Source organism: Schistocerca gregaria, chromosome 6 (genome assembly GCF_023897955.1).
Source record: "Schistocerca gregaria isolate iqSchGreg1 chromosome 6, iqSchGreg1.2, whole genome shotgun sequence".
In the NCBI taxonomy this organism is placed as follows: domain Eukaryota; kingdom Metazoa; phylum Arthropoda; class Insecta; order Orthoptera; family Acrididae; genus Schistocerca; species Schistocerca gregaria.
In genome coordinates, this window is record NC_064925.1 from 50,617,158 (window position 1) to 50,643,689 (window position 26,532).

Here is a 26,532-nt window from a genome sequence, read left to right on the forward strand (position 1 = left end):
AGATGGGTAGAGCATCTGCCATGTAAGCAGGAGATCCCGGGTTTGAGTTCTGGTCGGGGACCATTTTCAGCTTGGTCAGTGACAGTGAGAGGGAGTCTTTCAGTCTCTAATTTTACCCTAAGAGTGCGGAAATGCTATGTGACACACATCAGCATAGAAATAGATCGTAAATTAAACACTATGCTTGAGGTGTTAGAAACATGTAGAGCAGCGTCTGATATACTTTGATGATGTATGTGTTTGAGAATTAACAATGAATGGACGTACTGCACAGTTATCTATCCACATTCACAATGATACTCGTAAAGTGATGTAAAAGGGGTGGTAAACATGCTGTCACATCATTGATCGGTGTTGAAATTACTGTAAAATTGTTTAAGTTGTTTAGAGTATCAACTGTGATGCTTATTATTGTTTCAATACATCGGCATTGTCTTTTCCATCCCATATATCCACTGGCACGTTGTTGGTTAGGAACTAATGATTGACTGACAACGCTTGTTTGAGTTGGAGAAAGAGTTTTGTTGAGGGAGAACGCTTTCTGGGGTGGATAGCACCAGAAACAGTGATTGCGTACATGAATGCAATGTGAGGAATCAGTCGACATGGAATGGAATGCAGAGTCCTCAGGTATTCCATCAGTCTGACAGATGAGTTTAAATGTAGAGCTTGTGAATCACCTTTGGACTGTAGTTTGGAAACCCTTCACAACGCCGCAAAACTCGTCCAATTTCTGTATGTTGTAACTGTCTTTTATTTAAAATCATACAATGTGTGCGCCGTGTTATGGTAACACCATGCGAGGCCTAGTTTACTGTGAGAGGCCGTGGGCCAGAACGTACTAATGTCAGTATACAACCTGGCACAGGCCTTGAAATTGTGGCCGGAAAACGAAATGTTTGGCAGTGTACAAAAGCGTGTTAGGGCAGAAAAAAAACAGTGCTTCAAACAACGAAGCAAGGCCACGTGGAGCGTCTCTTGCGATTTACAGTATAGTCCATGGGATACGATAATTCTCCTACAGTATATGTGATCAAACTTTAAAGTGGTCTCAATACCTGCATATTTAATAGGATCGTCCCACACAGACAGAAACAGCAGCAGTTTGAGGTGTAAATTCAGTGAGGGATGGGGTGTGCCGTTAGGAATGCTAGGAGGGATGCACGCTGTGCTATTCTGGGAAGCATTGCGAAATCTCTCTCTTAGCGCTGGACCCCCACCGCAGCTATGCCTCATTGCACGAGCAACGGTGTCTAACTGAGTTCTGTTTAGGATGAAGATAGTGGAATTTCTATGGTTGTTGAATTTCCTCTGTTAGACGATAAAGAATAACAGTGATAGCATGTTGCGCTGATAGATTTGAATGGGCGTGGATCTGTAGCACATGTATGCAGTATGGGAAAGCGCAAGGCACCACAATGCGCGCATTTCGACTGAATGGTCAAACGCCGGTCCTGTCGCATTAACTCATATCGCTCTGTTTCTAGGTGGGTTGCGGAAGGTGGTGGATATGGCCTTGTCTGACTTCTGCTCAGTTCTGATTTAAATTGGAATGATCCCATGCGAAAAGCTACAGAAGTGGTAGCAGTTCAAGATGCGTAGGGACTGACTAAAACAAGGTTTTAATTTTACTGTAGCATACGGGTTCGGGAAATGTGTCTCGTATCGAGATATGAGAGTGACAGAAATATGATTCACTAGTGGCTGTAATCATTAAAGGATACAATGCAGGTATGTGGTTAAATGGAGGTACTTGATTCGTTATCACAGACAGCATTTCTAGCAGATAGCGCACCACTAGAGATCAGAAAAGCTAGTGTACATTTCTTACGACCTCAATCGGCACACCATCTAGTACTGTTTATGATCCTTGTCAATCAACTATTGCCTATAGCGCAGTTGATATATCACCGAATGTCTGACATGGCATCGAGACAGAATACGTTACACATCCTGGAGAAATATCTAGCATTGTGAGGGCGTCGCAAATACCTGTTTCATACCACATTCCTTAGCCAAATCACTTTCAAAATTCATCGATTTTATCACGAGGTTACATTGTGGGCTATGTATAAGTGCACTGCTGGTCTGACAATATACACTCCAGCGGTCACGGTCTCTGTATTTGTCTGGACAAGAAACCATCTGATTCAGAGGTAATGTTGTATCTCGATTTATAAAGCCAGTATAGCGTTTAACATGGTTACTTGTATGAACCTGTAGAACCAATACTGCTTGTGATGGTAATATGGATGTGTGTTTTTTTAAACATCTGGCGGATTGTAAGATGATTAGGCCTCTCTTTCTAAGACATAGTGTTACCACTCGCAAGAAAAACTTAGTAGACATGTCCACTCATCGCTGATTTTGTCTAAGTACTATTTTATATCGTTTGCAATCATTTATTGGTCATGTATTATACTTAGTAGTAGTAGGGGATGTGTGATAAGTTCACTTTGAGCATATGGGTTATAAAGTATGTGTTTGTGGTTATACATATGGAAAGGAAAGTATGGATATGAAGTGGAATACTGTGATGGCGAAGGAAGACATTGGTCAAGTGATGAGAATGGTAGAGATATTTCTATTTCCAGAGCCACAGCAGTCGGCAGGGTGTATTTCTGATACTTGGCACATTGTCGAATGTCGTTTAATGGAGACTGCAATCGTAACATTTAATTGTGTATATATATACACTCCTGGAAATTGAAATAAGAACACCGTGAATTCATTGTCCCAGGAAGGGGAAACTTTATTGACACATTCCTGGGGTCAGATACATCACACTGACAGAACCACAGGCACATAGACACAGGCAACAGAGCATGCACAATGTCGGCACTAGTACAGTGTATATCCACCTTTCGCAGCAATGCAGGCTGCTATTCTCCCATGGAGACGATCGTAGAGATGCTGGATGTAGTCCTGTGGAACGGCTTGCCATGCCATTTCCACCTGGCGCCTCAGTTGGACCAGCGTTCGTGCTGGACGTGCAGACCGCGTGAGATGACACTTCATCCAGTCCCAAACATGCTCAATGGGGGACAGATTCGGAGATCTTGCTGGCCAGGGTAGTTGACTTACACCTTCTAGAGCACGTTGGGTGGCACGGGATACATGCGGACGTGCATTGTCCTGTTGGAACAGCAAGTTCCCTTGCCGGTCTAGGAATGGTAGAACGATGGGTTCGATGACGGTTTGGATGTACCGTGCACTATTCAGTGCCCCATCGACGATCACCAGAGGTGTACGGCCAGTGTAGGAGATCGCTCCCCACACCATGATGCCGGGTGTTGGCCCTGTGTGCCTCGGTCGTATGCAGGCCTGATTGTGGCGCTCACCTGCACGGCGCCAAACACGCATACGACCATCATTGGCACCAAGGCAGAAGCGACTCTCATCGCTGAAGACGACACGTCTCCATTCGTCCCTCCATTCACGCCTGTCGCGACGCCACTGGAGGCGGGCTGCACGATGTTGGGGCGTGAGCGGAAGACGGCCTAACGGTGTGCGGGACCGTAGCCCAGCTTCATGGAGACGGTTGCGAATGGTCCTCGCCGATACCCCAGGAGCAACAGTGTCCCTAATTTGCTGGGAAGTGGCGGTGCGGTCCCCTACGGCACTGCGTAGGATCCTACGGTCTTGGCGTGCATCCGTGCGTCGCTGCGGTCCGGTCCCAGGTCGACGGGCACGTGCACCTTCCGCCGACCACTGGCGACAACATCGATGTACTGTGGAGACCTCACGCCCCACGTGTTGAGCAATTCGGCGGTACGTCCACCCGGCCTCCCGCATGCCCACTATACGCCCTCGCTCAAAGTCCGTCAACTGCACATACGGTTCACGTCCACGCTGTCGCGGCATGCTACCAGTGTTAAAGACTGCGATGGAGCTCCGTATGCCACGGCAAACTGGCTGACACTGACGGCGGCGGTGCACAAATGCTGCGCAGCTAGCGCCATTCGACGGCCAACACCGCGGTTCCTGGTGTGTCCGCTGTGCCGTGCGTGTGATCATTGCTTGTACAGCCCTCTCACAGTGTCCGGAGCAAGTATGGTGGGTCTGACACACCGGTGTCAATGTGTTCTTTTTTCCATTTGCAGGAATATATATATATATATATATATATATATATATATATATATATATATATATATTATATATATATATATATATATGATCACTATACCGATTACCAAGGACGATTCTGTCTATGCATGCTTGGCGTGCATTGCCAGTGACCTGTGCGGGAATGATTCACGTTTCCTGTTAACTCTAGGAGCCGTAGCCGTCTATATGGAGAGGTCTATTGGAATGCAGGTATGTAGCTGAGTTACCTATGTCGCCCTCTAGACAGCCGAATAGCGAACTAATGCTTAGAATGTGTTGGACAACTTTCGTGATCACATGTGAATTTGAGAAGATTCAATACGGACGTGTGATTGCACTAGACTGTTATTCTCTCCCATGTAAATTGTTCGGTTGACTGCTTCTGCACATTTTGCGCCTATATTTAGTTGAGGTGATATTGATTGGGGTGTTTGCATGTAGCAGGTGGAAGACATGTTTGCTGGTCCTCTAGACGAGAGACACACATAAACTGACTTTATAAAGTATAGGCATGATTTGGATGTGTTAGATCGCTGACACCAGTATTCGTGAGTAGAAATATCAGTTTCCTCTATTTGTTTCGAGTTCTCACATAAAGGTCTTCGCTGACTGTATAAGTTTCTAGTCACTCAGTGGTCTACATCATGCTCCACCTTGCTCAAGTTCCGGGTTTATAGAGAAATAATTTACAGTCTATATCGTCGGAATTATGTCACGTGAGCTATACTGCTATGCAGGCTATATTGCAATGTGCTTATATTGAGAAGTACGGGGAAAGTGGTGCGATATTCTGGCAAACTATGCGAAAATAAGTGTGATCTTGTAATCCTTGAGTCTGGAAATGGGTGTAGAAATGCAGGCAAGCAAGCAGGTCCGGACCAGAAACAAAAATGCGTATGTGCCGTGGAAAACGAGCTCGAATTTATAGAATAGCTCTGAGACCGATTTCGGTCTGCTGAGGGCACTCGTCGGCTGTGCGAAAATATCTAGTGTTGTGAGGAGTATATATGGTGCTGTCTGTCTTCGTGGTATATGTACAAACGATGTAAAAGGGATGATTTTGTATGGCGGAGGATAAGAATTGTATGTTTACTACATCTATAGAGTAAGCGGTGATATATTGATGGGTTGAGGATTGGTTTCACTTCTAATATACAGGCTCCTGTCCTGTGGGGGATCGCATTGTTATTGAGTAAGAGTCTTTCTGTATTGGACGATATATTGGACAGTTTGCAAGGTTTAATTGTTGGTGCAATATCGCGATCTGTGTGAAATAGTTTTTTGCCATTGAAAGTATTCTCTGCATAAAGAAAAAAAAAGGTGGACCATGCTGACACACCGGCGGCATCAGTAATTCGGCAGGTAAATTCGATAAGCGGCAATCATAATGCTCGATTCATTCACAAGACGTCCTTTGTGCTGGGATATTTGACCATATGCAAGCTGATTCGAGCAAGATGGTGGCTAGGTATCTGGAGAAAGTTCTTAGTTGTTGAAAGACAAGTTGAAGCAGATCATCGATCTGTGGCATGCCATCACTTATCCGCCATTGCGGCATTAGGACATCTCCAGACCAGCAGCTGTGGAACGGCGCAAATTCGAGTCATTTTTCCTCTTCTGTAGGATAGTGCTTGGAATTCTGTTTGAGTAATTGTTCTGATTTCCCTACCCATCTGTGCTTAGACTGTGCTCTCTTCCCAAAAAACAAGAACGGTATTTTCGCAAACTTGGACAGACATGATGAGGGCTTTCAGCGGTGAGAACGTTTGTGTGTATGTTGATAGAAGGAAGGGAAGATGTGACGTCCCATTAGGATTGCTAGATTGTTAGATCTGTTACGTAAGTATGCACATGTGGACTATAAAGCTCTCGAATTCCATGTTAGGAATGTGAGGAACAATGCGCATTGTGCTATTCTGGGCAGCATTGCGTCATCTCTCTCTGTCTGCGCTGGACCACAAGTAGGTGAACACATGCCGCTTATTTACGTAGAGATGTGAAATTAGCATCCATAGATATCGCATCAGCAACAGTAAACACACATGCGTGTGGTCCAGAGGATGACATGGCATTTATTTAGATAGACGTGATGTCAGTATAGCACTCAAAGAAGTGTAACTGTAGATGTGAATTTCACATGCCAATGGCATCGGCATGAGAGTGATGGTTCGTGTTGGCTTGCATCCAGCGGTAGCCCACGGAGGCACTGACGCACATGTGCCCTTCGAGCGTCTGATATGTTGAGGATAGTTCGAAAGCATTTTTACGTGCAATGAATGTTTATGGGATAAATTATTTTAAGGTGTTTAAGCATTGTGAGCATTACACATGCATTATGTTTTGACAATTTACGAGTTGTTTTGATGTCGGTTGCGTTATTTTGTGAACAGGTTTCTAGTGCATGATTTTGAAAGTTGACGATTAGCAAGCATGTTTTGACAGTCTTTTAGAAGGATTATTATTTTGACAATTTATGATTTATTTCGCTCTCTGCACATAAATGTAGTGCTTTATTTACGAGTGGTTTGCAGGTCTCTAGGCTGTGCAATGCATTATTTTGGTAATTTACGGATTGATTGCGTGTCTGCAGCGCGTTTAACAGATGTTATTTTGGTAATTTAAGAGTAGTTTGCATGTCTGTAGGCTGTATGGTGTAACCACAAGCATGTCAGAGCAAGTGCTTTGTATCAGTTTAATAAATGAACTTAGTAAAATCTGTCCCTAAATAAATTGTTCAAAAATAAATAACGTAGACTCCTTCCTCTCTCCGGCAGCCCATTGCAGGCTGAGTCATTTTCGCGCCATTTTCCCCTTCAGATCGCGGTTTTTGATTATGTAATGTGTTTCCCACCGTCTTCACCCTGTCATCTTGGATTATGTAATGGGAGCAGTGACAACGCCCTCTGGTAGCAGTACTGTGTACTAGACTACTTGGACCTCGTGGTGAACACACTGATTGCCGTCATCGTGGATAACGGTACTCGCGTGATCAGCTGACGTCATAGCAGCCATCTTGGGTTAGGTAATGGGAGGGAACACAGCGTCCTCTCGTGGTGGTACTGTGTACTAGGACAGTTGGAGTCCGGATCTCGTGGTGAACACACTTGATGGCTGTACTGTATCTAATTGTTTAAATAAAGACTTATGTCCAGCACAGGCTGAGTACCCTTTCCAACAATCCCTAGGAGGAAGAGGTAGCGGTTGGATGACTTAGGCTAGTGGAGGTAGCCGAAGTGCCCTTTCGTTCCCGCCATTTTATTAGGGTAGTAGATGTAGCCCAATTGACCTACCTTCCCACCAAAAGATCAAACTTGACACCAGTTCATAGAATGAGGTGGCAGTTGGATGATTTAGGTTAGTGGAGGTAGCCCATTTGACCTATCTTCCCGCGATTTTCTTAGGTTACTAGAGATAACTGTGATATGATGCATTATCCTGTTGTAATTTGCACTTACCACCATTTTTGGTGGGGAGGGGAGGGGCGTTACGTTAGTGGATCCTACTAATGATGTCGAAGGAGACTTTTGGTTGAAAGAGAGTGCAGCAGAATAGTGTGGACAAATTTTGTTCTATTGACGTAAAGTCTAGCTATAAAAAACCTCCACAGTGTGTGATGGGAGGGGACAAGTCAGTCAATATTTAGCACTCCTATCGATATGAATGTTTCGTGGAGCTATTGACGTTGTATGTGAAACCAAGTCAACTAATCACATATCGAGTTCTGCAAATTCCACATCGAAAAACAACTTTTAGGCGTGCAGAATGGATGAAGTGCACAACAGGCTATTTGTGTAAAACATTTTAACAAGAAATTGTGAGCGCATTAATCTACTCCCACTGACAATTATGATACATCTAGATTACTTTGTCTTAAGTGTACACTATGTGATCAGAAGTATCCGGGCACCCCTATAAACATACGATTTTATTATTAGGTGCTTTGTGCTGCCACCTACTGCAACGTGCTCCGTATCAGCGACCTCAGTAGTCATTAGACATCGTGAGAGAGCAGAATGGGGCGCTCCGCGCAACTCACGAACGTGGTCAGGTGATTGGATGTCACTTGTGTCATACGTCTGTACGCGAGATTTCCAAATCCTAAACACCCCCAGGTCCACTGCTTCCGATGTGATAGCGAAGTGGAAACGTGGAGGATCAAGTACAGCACAAAAGCGTATAGGCTGACCTTGTCTGTTGACTGACAGAGACCGCTGACTGTTGAGGAGGGTCGTAATGTGTAATAGGCAGACATCCGTCCACACGATCACACAGGAATTCCAAACTGCATCAGCATCCACTGCAAGTACTACGACAGATAGGTGGGAGGTGTGAAAACTTGGATTTCATGGTCGAGAGGCTGCTCATAATCCACACATCACGCCAGTAAATGCCAAACGACGTCTCGCATGGTGGAAGGAGCGTAAACATTGGACGATTGAACAGTGGAAAAAGGTTGTGTGGAGTGACGAATCACGGCACATAATGCGGCGATCCGATGACAGGGTGTGGGTATGGCGAATGCCCGGTGAACATCTGCCAGCGTGTGTAATGCCAACAGCGAAATTCGGAGATGGTGGTGTTATGGCGTGGTCGTGTTTTTCATGGAGGGGTCTCGCACCCCTTGTTATTTTACGTGGCACTATCACAGCACAGGTCTACATTGGTATTTTTAAGCATTTTTGCTTCCAACTGTTGAAGAGCAATTCGGGGATGGCTATTGCACCTTTCAACACGATCGAGCACCTGTTCATAATGCACGGCCTGTGGCGGAGTCGTTTCACGACAATAACATCCCTGTAACGGACTGGCTTGCGCAGAGTCCTGACCTAAATCCTATAGAACACCTTTGGGACGTTTTGGAACGCCGATCTCGTGCCAGGCCTCACCGACCGACATCGATACCTCTCCTCAGTGCAGCAGGCCGTGAAGAATGGGTTGCCATTCCCCAAGAAACCTTCCACCACGTAACTGAACGTATGTCTACGAGAGTGGAAACTGTCATCAAGGCTAAGGGTGGGCCAACACCACATTGAATTCCAGTATTACCGATGCAGGGTGCCACGAACTTGCAAGTCATTTTCAGCCAGGTGTTCGGATACTTTCGATCACATAGTGTATGTGTAAAAGAAGAAAAGTAACTACTACGAAAACACTATTTTTGCCCTTTAACTATTCCACAGCATTTGTCTACTGCTTCATTTCAAGCATTATGTGTGTAACCAGGCGCAGAAATAAAACTATCTGTTGTGAACGTAAATTTCTGTCGCCGTTGATTTGTACATATATTTGCCAACATATCTGTTACAGTAGAGTACAGAAAGTCAGCGGATTATGACGTGCAACACCTATACGAGTATCTGAGTTTTAATAATCCAGCACGGCCACTCTTTGGGCAGAGAACAGCCTCTGTGGCTGACTGTTGGGAGTAGTTTGGTCGTTTTCCTGGCGCTGAAGCCTACGTAATACGCTAAGAATAGTAATACGCGATTTTCACATCAAATTTCGTGCTGTAACTCAGGTAATGATGAGCTCCCGAAGTTTAACTTCATACCAAAATGTACTACGATGTATTGCCGATCAGCGTATCGACAATGCCATAACGTGTTTACGTGTGCCAAACGAAAGCTGTAGACATCTAGCATGGTGTAAGTTTATACGTTGTATTTGTGAGTGCGCTTTAATTATCAGGTTTTCCGTTGATATGAAACTGGAAATATTTATCAACGTTACAGCTAGATGTTATTCAGCGACAGTAGTCTTCAAAGAGACATCTTTTTTTTCTATTTTAGCGACTACGAAAGAAAAACTGAACGGAAGGCACCCACTCCAGAAATGCTGGAAGCTGCAACAGACAGCCTGAAATATGGGAAGTCTAAACGTGAAGGAGCAAGTGAACTTGGAAAGAGCGAAACTGCCCTCATAAGTCATCTTAAGGAGGTACGAGGCCATTCCAGGTGTACTTTTATCTAATAAGCTCAGTACTAAGTCTCCTACCACAGCATTATTTCAGGATTTTGGAGTAAACAAACTGGGAAGGCTCGAAGGAAGTTTTAATGATGAGGATGAGTTGGAACTGGCGGAACACTGCATATCTTTGCAGTTTATTGTAGTATGACACTGAATTCAGAAGATTAGTCCGTGATTTTTGTGAAAGGGATAATATAAAAATTAAATCTGGTAAAAACACCAAGATGGGCGGATAGGACTGGGCTTATGATTTCATACAGAGTCGAAACCCTAGCCTTCGAATCATACAGAAAACTAGTCGCGGACGTGTGATAGGGTTAGGCGAACGCCAAACGCACATCTTCTCTGATAATATTTCGACACTAATGGAGAGATATGAATTTGATCATCATCACATATTTAGCATGGATGAATCGGGAACCACGATTGTTCCTAACAAACTTTCGGAACTAACAGCAACATGCAGCACGAAGCACATAGGCACAATTGCATCCGGTGAAAGAGGTTAGTTGATAACGGTTGTATGCTTTATGGCAGCTGAGGGAAGTTACGTCCCTCCAGGAATAATATTTCCTCGGAAAAGAATGACGGAGATTTTGAAGAAGAGTGCCCTCCTGCGTCATTAATGATGTATTCAGACACTGGATGCATCAACTTAGATCTCTGTCCCACTTGGTTACGTCATTTTGAGAAACATACACAGCAACAGAAGAAAATCTAGTTTTGTTCATTTTGGATAACCACTCGTTGCAATTGAGTCTGAATGCCGTCCTTTATTGCAGGGAGCGCAACTTCCAAGTATTTACCGTTCCTTCACACCGCAGACGCTGGACAACTGCTTCTTCAAGCCGCTGAAGGACTCTGTTCACAATGAGTGCAACCAGCGGCTCATTAACCACCCTGGATGTGTAACTATGCAAGAATTTATTGCTTAATTGTTTGCAACTCTTTATCAAAAGTTCAAATGGCTCTGAGCACTATGGGACTTAACATCTGAGGTCATCAGTCCCCTAGAACTTAGAACTACTTAAACCTAACTAACCTAAGGATATCACACACATCCATGCCAGAGGCAGGATTCGAACCTGCGACCGTAGCGGTCTCGCGGTTCCAGACTGAAGCGCCTAGAACCGGACAGGCCGGCTTTATCAAAGGACGGACACAGTGACGAAGCCAACAAAGGCGTCCAAGACATGCGGCATTTATACACCTGCATCTCTCTCGACAAACTAGGCATCAATAAACTGGAGCGATGTTTTTAAGCTGCAAATTACAGGTAAACACTCATAATACTGGACTAAAAACTTTCTCTATGTTTTCGAAATGTTGACACATACTGACGTAACACACGAATTAAGCTCTTCCAATTAGCGACATCTGATAACAAGCCAAAATACCATGATTGAAATTGTGCAATAAAATAATAATAATACATAGCAAAGCAATTAAAGGCGCAGTTATTCTTAGACTAGTAAGTTACCAACCAAAACTGGTAAATAACTTTCGAAGTTACCAATACATGGAAGCAACATTATATTCACTAAAACACATAATTTACGAAATTTCGTAAAACTATTTACCTTATCTGAAATTTATATCTCACTACAGAGCTCAGGTGACAGAGAATCCGAAAAACTTCTACTCTACATAAAACTTGCTGTATTGAGGATTATTTGAAATAAGTAAGAATTATATTGCGTCGTAAATAAAATACACAAAAAAAGAAATGATTCGTCTTGGTATCAATACCAAAGTCCATTTATGTTTTTCTTCTGATTAATGAACTGAACGGCACTATAGTGGTCACATCTTTAAGGAAGGTAGCTTTAAATTACAGTAGGACCTTAGATAATCCGGCGTGCTCGGGGCCTGTCAATTCCGGATGGCTAACTATGCCGGATTATAAAGGTCATTTTTAAAAACTTTGTTAAAAAAAAGAGATAGAAACAAAATCTATAGTTTTACCATACAAAGACAACTAACTGCTATTTATTGAACACAGCAGGAGAGATTACAGTGTAAAATAATTATAATATATATTACTTTTCTGTAAAAACAAAACGAAAATAAAAGTCGAATACTGTACTGTTCTATTAAATGAGTTAAAGTCACAAAAGTTCTAGATATTTTGTAATATAGTGATTATTCCTTGTTACTGTAGTGTTGTCTTGAAGCTGTGAGAGAGGACAGGCGTTCCAAGGCGCGGAAGCAAAGACGATGCTGAGGGCAGACGAAACTAGGAGATATATTATTACATGAAGTAAACCGTAAGGAGAGAGCCTTGCGAAAGTGCAGACGCCTCCAGACGCGGTCCTAGGGCGTGAGTTACTCTTCAAGGAATTAACATGTAACTTCATATGTCGACTAGACGCTGTGGTAGGTTGTCACCGTAGAACTTTGTAACCAACAGGCAAGTACTAGCGTATAAAGCCAGCTTGATACCAGCACTGAGAATAGCAACGTCAGTAGGCTCACAATGGTTAGAAAGAGAGCGAAAACGCCAAAAACTGTTGACCTAGCAGTCCCTACTCCGGGTAGCCCGAGGGGCAGGGCTAAATGACGTATAACAATAATGTTGCAAGCCTTATTTGGCAGAGCGGTTAGGTTTAGGTATCAGCTGAACAATGTTGGTACCAAATACGAACTTAGTGCAACTGCATTAACATCCCTGCCTTAGCAGCAGTAGAGGGGACCTAAATAAACCGTGATTGGCAGGCATCTGCAAGACACCTAAGGGATTGGCTGGGTGGGTTTAAGTTGGTAAAACAGTGCTCCCATGTGACTCTTGAAAAACCCCAGATTCCGCATTTTGGCGGAGTTCTCAGTCAGACGATCTGGGCGCCGAATCCGCGTCCGTCGACTCCAGCCTCGGTCCAGCTCTCCTAAGTCTGCCCTCTCACTTGGAGTGCCTCAGTGAACAGTGTCACATTCAGCATTTTTTGTTTTGCAACTAAGTTGTTGCCTTAAGATGCTGCTAATGTTTGCTACTGTGGTTAGCATCCACTCCTGGGACTTACGCACTGGCTTCTGTTGTAACAGTATTGTACCGGCTTTTTCTAAACCTAGAACTAGCCTCCAGTGTATTAGATAGTCCTGGCTGGAATAAACAACTATTTTAAAAACCTGTTTGTCCAAGAGACTCTACAACAAGTTTCCTACCGAGTGTCGCCACCTGCATTTCTAGTAAATGCCTGTACCAGTGTTGGCTCAAATAGAAGAAAACAATCAAATGCCTTCACTGTGAATTGTCCTTCTGCCTTGTGCTCTGCACCGCACGGTAGCGCAGACTGACCAGTAACCACTATTCTCCCTCTCCCACCTATGTCAGGACACGACATTTTGTACACCGCTACAAAATAAAACAAGTACAACTGATTTCAAAATTTCAAGAAAAAGCTACTTCATAATAATTATAACCAGGAACTTGGTGCAGTTTAATTGCAATCACTGGAGGTGCAGCACAGATATCTGCCTTCATCGAGGGCGTGGAATATGTTGGACTCGTATCTACCACTCATAGTTTTTGCTGAAACCTCCCTTGAGCTCTCTGGAACACTGCAGAACTTCCAACTTGTTTCTTGGATTGAACTCTTTTTTGACAAAAATTATTTTGTTTTATGTGCAGACCAGTGGAAAAGTTCTCCTATCGGAGCACAACAAAGGCAAGTATGATTCTGTTTATAAGACTCTGAAACGTGGGCGCCAGCTGCCTCATTCTAGCTTCCTCAGCACCTTTAAAATTCTTCCCTGAAATTTTGGCATGTGAACATATTCGCGCGCTGTATTACATGCAACTAGCCCTTCTCTACAACGCACTAGCCCATCGTTGTAAGTCGTCATAGCGATCCACCCCCACTTGCCATTTCTCATTGTCTCATTCAACTCGTCCTGATCTCTTTGTGTCTATCTAACAAGCAGTGTCTCTTGTGTCACAGCCATAGCCTTCTTCGTTCTGTCCTACTACTACTGTCTCCTCTTACTGTCAGTGTATCCCCCTTGTTCTCTCTCACTACTTATATCGCATTCCTTCCTGAATGCTGATGCTACCTCTTCTCACAGCCACTCTCTCTCTCTCTTTTCCCTGTGTTATTATCATAGACTGTCTCTTATTATCACTGGATCTCACGCACTTCCTCTTTCTTCTTTCTTTATTCCTGTCCCAATGACACTGTCTCCTTCACTCTTCTCCTAGCACTTTTCCGTCGCTGTCAACTACAGTCCATCGCCACTACGTCCCTCTCCTTCTCACGCACTGCCCTTCTCTCCCTCGCTCTTTCTATACCACGACCACTGTCTTTTGCTTGCGGTATTTATAACTTTTCCCTCTCTATCCCTTTGCCACTGTCTCCTTAGCATACTAGTAAAAACGCATGAGTATATTCCTATGCCAAAATTTATGGGAACGTTTTTAAAGATGCTGAGAAAGTAGGATGAGGTAGCTGATACCCCACTTTTCAGTTAGCGTCTCTTGAAAAAGGAGCATATTTGCCTTTTTTTTCCTCGTTGGTACCCTTATTTTCCCACCCGCAGCAGGGCACGCCACTCATATGAAAAGAACTTTATGAGTCTGTAAAATTTTGATAGCTTATTTATGTTAAAGTGAAATAACGCAAAACTGCAAAACTAATTTTACACCTTGGACCGGATTTTACGAGCTCAAAAATTCTGTATGTGCTTCAGCATTACAACATGGGGTTCCCAGAACCCTACTGATGATAAAGCAGACACTTTACAGCATCTCTCTCCGTGCTACGTCACTTTATACATTACGTAGTCGCCTCACGCCGGATATTACGAGCGTATTTTACGTGTAGAAGTAGGGCAACTTTGAAACCTCTGTGTCTGGGAAACGGTTAAAGATATTCAGAAAATTTTCAAGGTTGTTCGAGATCGGGATCTTAGGAATATATTGCATAAATGACAGCCATTTGCTGCGCATACGCGTGTTTGCAACTGCTCGATTTTGGTACCCACAAATTTCTCGATAACGGACAAATATTTTTCAAAACGGAAACATTCCACTTCTAGATAAATGCCTAGAGATTATAACTTTAAAATTTGAGTAATTTGATTCGGTTATTTATTATGTAGATTTCACCTACCACCGGATTTCACGTGTGCATGCAAGATAAATTTGAACTTTTGCATCTCGGAAACGCATGAAGATTTCAATAAAATTTTCACTGTTTTTCGAGATCGGGTTCTTCGGAATATATCGTAAAGATTTCAACCATTTGGTGTGCACAGCCGTCTTGGAATCCACGGCTCCGCTCCGTTTTGGTACGAAAGTATGGTAAAAACTCTTTTTTGGGGCTTTCTGAGGAACCGCTCATGAACTAATTGTGGCTAGATAATCCTCTATGTGCCCAACGTAGACCACAACAAATGCAAAAAGAACCAAACGATTTGCTCCAGTTGCCTAAGCAGGAAGAAATGTGTAATAACCATACTTGGGCCCTGTACTGTGTGGTAGTGGCACAAAGACGATCTTTCTGTTGGATATACAAATGGTCCCTCGTCCAAAGGCTATCCAAACACTTGACCCTATTTTGCTATCACCAACAGAACACGAGGTGTGATCCCCGGAAAAATCTCGTTTTTAAGCACGGCGTTTTGGAATATATTAGGTAGCGCATGCGTACCGATTCATAACTTCAGCAGCACGTTGTTGTTGCCTACTCTCAGCGAATCTGACAAATATGTGTTAAAAGTTTCTGAAGCTTCAGCCCAAGAGATGTGAGTTGTAGGCCTTTCTTCTTCGTTACTCTCCGTTTCCGTTGCCTCCTGTGAATTGTATACACTTTGTAATATCGTGTCGTCAGTCTGATGTTCTTCGGTAGCCAAATTTCTGTCATGTCGATCCATTCGTCAACTTCTTGTGCTGAAAAATCCGTAAACTTCTTCTGCTGAAAACACACTCACTTCATTGGTGGATGGAGAATCTATCACTTGATCAATTCCAGAGCGATCAGTTGTCGACTTATTATTTACATCACTTTCCCGCTCGACTTTAGACGCATGAAGGCTTATTGACTCAGGCGGTTTATACCTGTCTTACTGTAAGGTGTTGTCAGACCCATTATCAAGATTGACTCTCTAGTCAAATTACACGTACTGTTGACAAGTAAAATCCTAAAAACATTTTTTTCATCTATAAATACCGAAATGACAGCATTTAGTTTATTTAAGACAATCTTTACAATCTGTTCTATTTTTAACAAGAATGTTTACTGGCAGTTTTTCAAAGACCTCAAACGTTTCTGAGGTAAAAATTACTTAACTGTGTACATTCTGGAGGTCAGACGTATGTAGAACTTGGTCTGTAAATTTAACTATTGTGTAACGCTACTGGAAGTGGTGCAATGTACAGAGGCGGACAAATGTATTCAGACACAGGTCACATGCGTATCTCACGGTCATCGTGACTGACGAATACACGGAATGTGTATCTGCGCATGTGCCATATAGGGAATATTTCGAAAGACGTCGACTATGCGAATGTCACCGCACCCTCTGCCTGGAACGATTAGTCCTGTGTTGCCATCACAGGCGTGTGTTTCACGCGAGGCAAAAGTAATTACACACCGCTCAGCTGGACAAGGCAACCACAGTCTGAAGGCACAGCTCGGCGGCAGCAAGCACTCAATGAACGCACGCCAACTGTGTCGTTCTACAGGAAAGCACAGGTCTCGCCAATAAAGACCAACGTAGCGTCATGCCCCGTAAAGGTAGAGTAACAAATGTCGAAGAGCGAAGGGTTATTGTTTGGCTGCATAGCGAGGGAAAATCCTATGCGGAACTAGGCAAGGTCGTCAGCCGAGGTCGAAAAACTATATTTAGTATCGTCCAGAAATGGAAAGAACAAAAAAATTCTCATCAATCGTCCACGACAGGGACGTCATCAGAAACTCACGAACAGAGACAAGTGGAAGATAGTTCGAGAGGTGAAAAACCACCCGCGAATAACGGCCCCTGCTATAGCGGCAGAACTGGCAGAAGGCGTTGGTACCCAAGTCAGTGTTAGAACAGTGCGCAGATGCCTGAACAGTGCTGGGTACAATGCCAGAGTGTCATGGCGCAAACCGTTCTTCAGTAAGTGTAACGCAAAAAGGCGGATTGTTTTTGCAGAAGAATTTGTCGAAAAAGATGTGACCTTTTGGGACAAGATTCTGTGGAGTGATGAATGCAAATTTACTTTGAGCCACGTGGATGGCCGCAGTTTAGTGTGACGTCAAGTAAACACAGAAAGGGAGCCCAAAACATGGAAGCAACCATCAAACATGGAGGCGGCAGTGTGATGATGTGGGGATGCATGTCTTCCAGAAGTGATGGCGAGCCTGTCTTTAATGAAGGCACCCTGTGCAAATTTGTCTATCTCGATATACTCAAACAAAATCTGACGAAAAGTGCTGCGAAGTTGGCTGTGGGTCTTCTAACAACACAATGATCCTAAGCATACGGCGGAAGTTGTCAAACTGTGGATCCTACACAACAGGTCTCGTCGCCTTATTATCCCAACGCAGTCTACGGGCCTCATTCTCGTCGAAAACATCTGGAAAGAACTCAAAACGAGACTGCACAAACGACATGTGCGCAGTTTGACACATTTTCATACATTGATAGAAGAAGAATGGGCGAATAACGGTTCGGATATAACAAGAAAGGTTGTTTACTTCATGTAGTTGTTCGTTGGCTTATGGACTCGCATTCGAGAGGGTGACGGTTCAAATCTACAACCGACCATCCAGATTTATGTTCTTCCGTGATTTCCTTAAATCGTTCCGGGTATATGGTTCCCTTGAAAAAGCGCGGCCCATTTTCTGCCCCGTCCATAAAAAGCAATACAGAGAAAGGGACCCATTACCAAATACTGATGCTGAGTGTCTTAATATTTTTCCCATTGTATATTTTGATTTTCTTTCTTTTTATTTTACGTAAGTCGTGTTTTGTGGTTTGTTGTTCTGCATATGTTCAGATTGACATAAGTATTAGTCATTTGCAAAGAATAAAATATGTCTTTTGAGTTAAAAAACTTTAAGGTTTACTTTTCTGATTACTCTCCGTGTCTGAATACTTTTGTCCGCCTCTGCATATACTGGGTAGCTATCAACCTATCAGTGAGTAAAATAAGATATTTAACAGCAAAAACGACCTTGTCGTTTATTTACGAGACAATAGAGGAAATTAATATCAAAAGACTACGTGGAACTCTGATGCGAGAAACATAATGCAACTTGAACAAGACAGGTAAGTACAGAAATTTTATACTTGTAGCTATTCAGCGAGTTTTGCAGCAACACATTCTATTGTGCTACCTCATGACATATGATAAAACTTACGAATTCCAAGCAAGAAAGCTAATTGCAGCTCCACAATCGATTTTCAGATATTCGCCGTGGAAGATTTCCTGTCTTCGACTGTTAAGAGACCAGAGTGACAATTTTAATGATGCATCTACAGTTGACGATGGATCTCTCCAGAGCCGAGGTTTACAGACATGTACAACTGAACCACAGCCAGACCAAGTAGCTATGTTTCCTCAAAAGAAATAATTCCTTTGCCAAGAAGAACAGTTTCCCAAAAAATACAGAAGAAAGGGAAGAAGGGCAGAAATAGTATCTGGACTGGAATGCCATTCAAGAAGTAACTAGAATCCCAATCAAGAGAACAAGAAAGTAAGAAACCAAAGAGAAAACTGATTCTGATCAAGCAAACAAAAAGAAAGCAAAGCAAAACTTAAATACATCGTCGGCGAACCCAAAAGCTTGCCTCTGTCCGGGCTGTACTAATCCACGAACAGAAGACTGGGTTCAACGTCTAAAGTGCGATCAATGGTCGCACGAGTCCTGCTCTTGCTATGAAGCTTCTGCACACTTCATTAGGGATCTCTCTTAAACAGCATCTCCTCTGCTTGGAATATTTTCGTAGGTTTTTGGTCACAGGGCCCAGAATTATTCATTAAATTGTTCACGAAATCAAAACTTGTGTTGGCGATATTTATTATACGCTGAGAAACAAGGTACATCATGTATACGTATGCTATGAATTAAATAAAGAATAGGTACTGAAAGATTTGTATGTTTTTCTCATTTTAAGAATAAAGAGCAAATTTACTCCACTAGACTGGCGGTCTTACCCCACGGTTGGGTAAGACTGCGCATTTGCATTACTTTTTTCTGCTAAGTGTTTATTGTGGTTGTTGTTGTTGTGGTTTTCAGTCATGAGACTGGTTTGATGCAGCTCTCCATGCAACTCTGTCCTGTGCAAGCTTCTTCATCTCCCAGTACCTACTGCAACCTACATCCTTCTGAATCTGCTTAGTGTATTCATCTCTTGGTCTCCCCCTACGATTTTTACCCTCCACGCTGCCCTCCAATGCTAAATTTGTGATCCCTTGATGCCTCAAAACATGTCCTACCAACCGATCCCTTCTTCTAGTCAAGTTGTGCCACAAACTTCTCTTCTCCCCAATCCTATTCAATACCTCCTCATTAGTTACGTGATCTACCCATCTAATCTTCAGCATTCTTCTGTAGCACCACATTTCGAAAGCTTCTATTCTCTTCTTGTCCAAACTAGTTATCGTCCATGTTTCACTTCCATACATGGCTACACTCCATACAAATACTTTCAGAAACGACTTCCTGATACATAAATCTATTCTCGATGTTAACAAATTTCTCTTCTTCAGAAACGCTTTCCTTGCCATTGCCAGTCTACATTTTATATCCTCTCTACTTCGACCATCATCAGTTATTTTACTTCCTAAATAACAAAACTCCTTTACTACTTTAAGTGTCTCATTTCCTAATCTAATTCCCACAGCATCACCCGATTTAATTTGACTACATTCCATTATCCTCGTTTTACTTTTGTTGACGTTCATCTTATATCCTTCCTTCAAGACACTGTCCATTCCGTTCAACTGCTCTTCCAAGTCCTTTGCTGTCTCTGACAGAATTACAATGTCATCGGCGAACCTCAAAGTTTTTACTTCTTCTCCATGAATTTTAATACCTACTCCGAATTTTTCTTTTGTTTCCTTTACTGATTGCTCAATATACAGATTGAATAACATCGGGGAGAGGCTACAACCCTGTCTCACTCCTTTCCCAACCACTGCTTCCCTTTCATGCCCCTCGACTCTTATCACTGCCATCTGGTTTCTGTACAAATTGTAAATAGCCTTTCACTCCCTGTCGTTTACCCCTGCCACCTTCAGAATTTGAAAGAGAGTATTCCAATCAACATTGTCAAAAGCTTTCTCCAAGGCTACAAATGCTAGAAACGTAGGTTCGCCTTTTCTTAATCTTTTTCTAAGATATAAGTCGTAAGGTCAGTATTGCCTCACGTGTTCCAACATTTCTACGGAATCCAAACTGATCCTCCCCGAGGTCCGCATCTACCAGTTTTTCCATTCGCCTGTAAAGAATTCGCGTTAGTATTTTGCAGCTGTGACTTATTAAACTGATAGTTCGGTAATTTTCACATCTGTCAGCACCTGCTTTCTTTGGGATTGGAATTATTACATTCTTCTTGAAGTCTCAGGGTATTTCGCTTTTCTCATATATCTTGCTCAGCAGATGGTAGAGTTTTGTCAGGACTGGCTCTCCCAAGGCCGTCAGTAGTTCTAATGGAATGTTGTTTACTCCCAGGGCCTTGTTTCGACTGAGGCATTTCAGTGCTCTGTCAAACTCTTCACGCAGTATCTTATCTCCCATTTCGTCTTCATCTACATCCTCTTCCATTTCCATAATATTGTCCTCAAGTACATCGCCCTTGTATAAACCCTCTCTATACTCCTTCCACCTTTCTGCCTTCCCTTCTTTGTTTAGAACTGGGTTGCCATCTGAGCTCTTAATATTCATACAAGTGGTTCTCCTCTCTCCAGAGGTCTCTTTAATTTTCCTGTAGGCAGTGTCTATGTTACCCCTAGTGAGATAAGCTTCTACATCCTTACATTTGTCCTGTAGCCATCCCTGCTTAGCCATTTTGCACTTCCTGTCGATCTCATTTTTGAGACGTTTGTATTCCTTTTTGCCTGCTTCATTTACTGCATTTTTATATTTTCTCCTTTCATCAATTAAATTCAATATTTCTTCTGTTACCCAAGGATTTATAGCAGCCCTCGTCTTTTTACCTACTTTATCCTCTGCTGCCTTCACTACTTGATCCCTCAGAGCTACCCATTTAAATTTTACATATGACTTTAGGACTCAGTTATATAACAGGCAAAGTCAGGTGAAATGTCAGTTAAAATATACTGCGCCGAACAAAACCACCAGCTTGCAACCTGAAGAAAGAAGTACAAGCTATTAAGAATCTCAACGCCGACAAGAGTATATTGGTACTGCCTGCCGATAAGGGGAATGCGACCGTCGTAATGAAGACCGAAGATTATGAGCAAAAGATCCGAGACCTATTAGATCCGACAACGTACCGAAAACCAAGCGCAGATCCGACGCAGTGTATCACACGGAATACGAATCGGTTAATCAAGGCGTCTTCTCTGACATACAGAGAAACCGGCGCAACACAGAAGCCCTACCACCTCGGCTGTATGGATTACCTCAAATCCACAAGAACAACGTTCCGCTAAGACCGATTGGTAACGCTCCTGGCTCACCGACGTATAAACTGGCAAAACACTTGGCCTCTCTGCACCAGCCGCACATGGGGAAGACCGACACACTCATAAAGGACTCAGGACATTTCATTGAGAAGCTGGAGAAACTGAAACTTGAAACCAAACGACACCCTGGTCAGCTTTGATGTTGTTTCTTTGTTTACGAAAGTGTCACTCAGTGACGCTCTGGAGCACATAAGTTCCATTTTCCCGCAAGACATCACAAAGCTCTTCCATGCATGTCTCACCCCAAGCTATTTCACGTGGAATGGAAATTTCTACGAACAACGGGAAGGTGTTCTTATGGGTAGTCCTCTTAATCCAGTGGTGACCAACTTCATGGAACATTTCGAAGCACAGGCACTGGACTTGGCGACTTTCACATCTACGGTGTGGTACAGACAAGTCGATGATATTTTCGTCGTGTGGAGACATGGTGAGGAACAGCTCGGTGACTTCCTAAGACACTTGAACAGCCTCCACGCCAACATAAAATTTACCATGGAAGTAGGAAAGGACAAAAAAATGACATTTCTAGATCTGCTGGTCACAAGGGATGGCGAAAACCTGGGACACAGCGTGTATCGAAAACCGTCACACACGGACCGATACTTGCACAAACTATCAAACCACCACCCGAGCCAGGAAAGAGGCATGATTAATACGCTCGTAACGCGAGCAGGACGAATATGTGAGCCGCAGCACCTCAGACGCGAAATGCACCTGGAAAGTGCTCTGAGGAGCAATGGGTACTCCACAAATTATATTAGAAGTGTAACAGTGCCAAAAACTCGGCGAAGTAAAGAATCAGAAAAATAAATGTCGGGTACGCCCTTTCTGCAATACATTCCCATAGTGACGGACAAAATGAGCCGTATATTGTGCTAACTTGGCGTAAAGACGATTTTCAAACCGACAAGGAAGATCAAAGAGTGTCTTAGATCGGGAAAGGAGAAAAGGGAACCACTTGCAGTGTTGGGAATATACCGTATATCATGCACATGCGGAAAAGTTTATGTCGGAATGACTGGACGATCAATCAACACCAGGATCAAAGAACATAAGCGACATTGCAGGTTGGGGCAGGTGGAGGAATCGGCCGTGGCAGAGCACGCACCGAGTGAGACCGGAAACGCAATAAAATTCGCCGACACGGAAGTTCTGGCGGGAGAGAAGCACTATCACACCCGCTTGTTCAGAGAAGCTGTAGAAATACAAAAACACGCGAGCAGCTTCAACAAGAAAGAGGAAAGCCTTAAGCTAAACGGATCCTGGCTTCCTGTACTGCAGCGAACGACCGTGGCAGGTAGCAAGAGGAGAACCGCACCGGAAATGACCGCGGAGAAGCCCTCGGACGTTGGCGCGCCAAATAGGCTACATATAGTCTGCGGCCGCGAGCTCGGCTCCAGTACACCACCGGCAATGGAGGGTGAAGCTTAGACAATGCTAGCCACTCGTGCTGGCGAAACGTCAGTAAAATCAGATGAACGTCGGCCGAAGAACCCGAGACTGAAGCCAATAGGCAGTTTGTCAACAAGTGGCCACGAAAGCCATAAGAATTTTGTAGTTAAAATACAATTGTAATTTGCCAAGTTTCTTTTCCCCACTTTACTCTATACGCGCTTCATGTTTAACCCTCTCATGCGTCACCTCCTCAAATGAGGACACTTAAATTTCGTCTCATTTCTGTCATCTTTGACATCTGAGGTGACCGGATAAGCACAGGTACCTCATAAGAGAACTAATAATAGTTGCAAGAATGTCTTGTAGATGGCAGTGTTGGTGGTTGACGCCCGGTGATCTTAGATTCGTCACTCCATTCTTGGTATAGCCACGGAACTGTGTTGTGAAAGTTTGACATTGTTCTGTGAGAAAAGTACTGCTCTCTCTCTGGAGAGGTATGTGTTGTAATAAGTTTGTTAATACTTATTACAGGTTATTTAACACTTTTTGCATATGTCTGAATCGTATAAATGTTTATTTTCATAAAAATTACTTGTGTTCTCATTTGAGGACTTTATCCACCAAGATGACTTCACACTACTGTCTTCAGTACACACAGAATATTGACTTTTTCCTCCTCTGCTGTTTATAGTACCGTACTTTACTGTATGAAGCACTCGGTCACGTAGTCAGTTTTGATATATACTAACGTAGATAGTGGCTGTAGTTAAACATCAGAAAATTAGTTTGGTATGCATACACGATTTTATAGTTATTTTCTAAAAAGTGAATAAATTACCCTCCGCCACACACCGTCAGGTGGCTTGCGGAGTATGGATGTAGATGTAGATATTATTCCTTTAGGATGACAGACAGGTCGCATTCATCAGCCAAGATACTCGAGGACGATAGAATTCGTTCAAATAAAGAACGAAGTAAGAACTTTCGCCAGATTATAAGTGATGCAGTAATTCTACAAATTTTGACAGCTGACTCAGAAGATGATTTGGGTTGGAGTGATGAGTCTGACAATGACCCATAATTTGAAGTGGACCTCATCACTGATACTTGTCATATATTTTTAGAAACTAGTGACACTGACAATGAAAATATTCCCAACAATGAACAAGTGCAACAAATCATATTGAGGCTGAAAGTGAAATTCGAAGAGATCCTTCTGCACCAGGAATATCAACAAAATGTCTTAAAAGGAATGTGATTTGGTTCGGTGAATTGAACAACTCAGTTGTTGTACCGCCATTTACTGGAAAAGCAAAAGTGTGCATTACTGGAGAAAGTCTCCTTGATTTCTTTATGGAGCTACTTCTAGAGAAACTCGTAGCTGAAATAGTTGAGCAGACTAACTTATATGCACATCAGAACGGAAAAGAATATATCTCTACTTCTCTTTTTGAACTGAAGATATATTTTGGAATAACACTCGTAATGACTTACTTGAGATATCCGAGAATACGACAGTATTGGTCTGAGGAAACTGTTTTACGCATGAACTTGATTGTATTGAAATACAGAGATATGCAAACAGGCAGAATACGGCGCTGGGCAACGCCTATATATGACAAGTGTCTGGTGCAGTTGCTAGATTGGTTACCACTTCTACAATGACAGGTTATCAAGATTTAAGTGAGTTTGAACGTGGTGTTATAGTCGGCCAACGAGCGATGGGACACAGCATCTCCCATCTCCGAGGTAGCGATGAAGTAGGGATTTTCCCGTACGACCATTTTACGAGTGTACCGTGAATATCAGAATCCGGTAAAACATCAAATCTCCGACATAACTGCGGCCGGAAAAAGATCCTGCAAGAACGGGAACATCGACGATTGAAGAGAATCGTTGACATGACAAAAGTGTAACCCTTCCGCAAATTGCTGCAGATTTCAATGCTGGGCCATCAACAAGTGTCAGCGTGCGAACCATTCAACGAAACATTATCGATGTGGGCTTAGATTTACGCTTCGTGTGAGCCCGTCAACACCGACAATGGACTGTTTGCAAACGATCGGATGGACGTGTACGAATATGGAGAATCCATGGACCCTGCATGTCAGCAAGGGAGTGTTCAAGCTAGTGGAGACCCTATAATGGCGTGGGGCGTGTGTTGTTGGTGTGGTATGGGACCCCTGACACGTCTAGACACGACTCTGGAAGGTGACACGTACGTAAGCATCCTGTCCGATCACCCGCAGCCCTTCATGTTCATTGTGCATTCCGACGGACTTGGTCAATTCCAGCAGGACAATGTGACACCCTACACGCCCAGAATTGTTACAGAGAGTTTCCAGAAACACTCCTCTGAGTTTAAACACTTCCGTTGGCCACCAGACTCCCCATACATGACCATTATTGAGCATATATGGGATGCCTTGCGATGTGCTGTTCAGAAGGGATCTCCACCCCTCGTACTCTTACGGCTTTTTGGACAGCCCTGCAGGATTCATGGCGTCAGTTCCCTCCAGCACTACTTTAATTTTCCTAGTCCATGCCGGACCGTGTTGCGGCGCTTCTGCGTGTTCGCGGGGACCCTGCACGATATTACGCAGGTGTACCAATCTCTCTGGCTCTTCAGCGTATTTGTCCGTTTCTTGGCATGGCTAAATTTCTGATAATTTCTTTTATCCGTCTGCATACAGTGAAGTTCCTGAGATGGAAATTTAATTTGCGAAACCGACCATGTTCTCCAATAAAGAGTTCTAACAGTCACAACGCTATTGTTTATTTAAAACATGGAATACTTACGAAGTGCTTTTGTCTCCCTAAGTGCGAGTATTCGAAAACGAGCAGCACCGTAACACAAAACTGAGTACTATCATTCTATCTTTTTCGGTTTATATTGGAGTTTTACCAGAGTTGACAGTCGTGACCGCTCTTTCATTCTCATTTGCTTGAATGTACATCCAAGCAAGAGAGGAAGGAAGAAGAAAGATTGCTTGTTCAATCCAGAAGACTAATTTCAACTGTTCTGTGCTCTCAAGTTGTGCGAAAAGATTTATTTTTTCCCCATCTATTACTGTAATGTTGTGTGCAATTCGAGCTTTTCTGATCTCCGTTCTGGTATCTACGTGTCCTGTTTATTTCATGCGAAGGTAGTTTTGGCCAATGGACGTGTAACTTACGCCGAAATGTAGCGTAAGTTTTGAATTTTTGATGCCAAGAGATGCTGGAATTTAAATTATGTTCGTCGCATCTCTAAAAATACCGCGACTTCAGAGGTGGTGGCTAGGTTAAGACCTCAGAGCACAGCTTAAATTGCTACTAGTGAAAAGACAGCAATGATTTTCACCCAATCAGTCACTCAAGTTTGGCGCGATTTACGAAGTGGTGATATCGGTTGGACCTAAGAGCACAGCTTATATTTATTTGCC